This window comes from Pseudoliparis swirei, chromosome 3, assembly GCF_029220125.1.
Source record: "Pseudoliparis swirei isolate HS2019 ecotype Mariana Trench chromosome 3, NWPU_hadal_v1, whole genome shotgun sequence".
NCBI classification, from domain to species: Eukaryota; Metazoa; Chordata; class Actinopteri; order Perciformes; family Liparidae; genus Pseudoliparis; species Pseudoliparis swirei.
In genome coordinates, this window is record NC_079390.1 from 6,852,172 (window position 1) to 6,854,331 (window position 2,160).

Below are 2,160 nucleotides of genomic sequence, written 5' to 3' on the forward strand. Positions count from 1 at the left end.
TTTTCTGATAGATTATTGTAAGAATTGGATCTTCTTCCCAGCAGACAGTTTGTTTTGACACGGGTGTTACAAATAGCACTAATGATGCCGCGTTATATTGAAGTGTCCTGGTAAGCCACCGGTGTGCACAATGTTAAGACTTTGAAATTGAAGCCTTCATTTTAGTATTTACATCTGTGTGTATCCCTCTGTGACCTGTCTGATGCCTGCTGTGAAATACAACCTATAGTTGTGCTGCACACACACATACAATCTCAGTGTTCACATTCCCTTTATCTTAAAGCAGAATCATCAAAATGTACAATTTACTTTACTTTTTAAAATCACTGGATTCATGAAGGTTTTGTTGTATATACATTTAGATTGAATTACAATTTAGATTCCAACAAACAACTCTGGAGAGAGTTGAAATACTTGTAAGAAATGTATTTCTGAATAAGATATATTTAGTACAAGAACAAATGTTGACTCAATAAAATGTAATAGAATTCATTAATAAACCCAGATAATCAAATAACAAAATACATTCTACAGATAACCAAAGTATCTGCAGAAATAATATAAATATATAAAACTGACATACCAAAACCTTTACACGTTTGCCCTCATGTGGTAGAAGAAGAGAAGATGGAACCAAAGAGCCAGTATTGAGTTTTGGGTCTAGCACTTTAATACAGAGAATATCTTGATAAAAGTATACAATACACACACGTGAGAGATGTATAGGTTAAGGACATCTATGGGGGGGGGGGGGGGAGTGTCAAAGTGCAATAACCATTATTTTCTAGACATGGTTAAAAATAAATTAACAAATATTCCTCTTGGGGATGAATAAAGTATGTATCTATCTAAAATAAACTGCTCTGGCTCAGTCCTGATATCTATTCTTAGCTGTGACACATTTCCAAATATAAAACTCCCATGATGTAACTCACTTTTCCATAACAAGCGGTTACTTATAACCGTGCATCTTTAGAGAGCTCAAGTGAGAGAGATGCTTCTTCAGCATCCACCCTTTGTAAACAAGCAGCATGTGTTCAGTTCTAGTTTTGAGTAAACGTCCATGGTAACTGGGATTCATGAATGTACATTACATGTACAAGTATGGGTGTGTGTATCTGGGACAAAAAGTTCTGCAGCTTGTCCATCCACATTATTTTCTCCAGTGTACTACTGTGCCTGGATACAGACCGCACAGACAGGACCCGATTCCCATCATCATGACAACAGGCCGACCAAGCAACCAATCAAAGCCCTCCGAGGCCCTTTCTGTGAGATGATTGGTTTCTCGGCCTGCAGCCTGTTGTGGAATGCCCATCTTTAACCTCTTTCCTGCCGTGCACATTGCACATATTATCCCATATCTTCTGCACGCAGATTGCAGTTACATGTGAGATCCTTCGAGATGTGGTGACACGTCTAATGCTGACGTGAGCTGTTGTTTTTCATGCTCGAACATCTTCATGAAATGTATAGAATAAACAAAGGCGTTCCGCTAAACACATGTATCCTTCCCTGGTGTAATCACAACGTGACGTTAAACGGGCAGTACCGGAAATGGAAACATGTGTACGGCACACCAATTGATCAAACTACTGGGGACTGAGGTGCCGAAATGATCTGGTATATATCCAATTCCTATAATATAACCATGTGTAACAATCACCAGGTCGTGGAATATAAGGTACACTATATACACAGAATGCAAGCAGGTCCAGAGGATCTAATCATGATATTGTAATTAAAAATCAGTGCAAAATTACACCATATTGTTGTGTTTTGACCACTATTACTGTTACGAGAAGAAATGACACGTTCTGATGCAAAAAAAAAACAATCTCATCACACTCGGGCCAAGGACCGTATGTCCCGTTATATAGCTGCCATTGTTCGAGGATACATAAAATAGTGTTTAACATTAAGTTGAACGAGAGGCTATTTATAGTAGACACCAGATTAAGACCCAAACTGTTAAGCAGGTTAGGAGCTCAGTGACTGAACGTGCATAAAGACAGCTAGAGAAAGTGCAATACGTGGTTATTAATACTTGGCTACTATAATAAATGCACGTTGTGTTGACAGTCATCGTATGCATGTCTCTCTCTCTCTCTCTCTCCATCCAGACGGCTGGATGGCCCAGCAGCACCAAACTCTTGGATA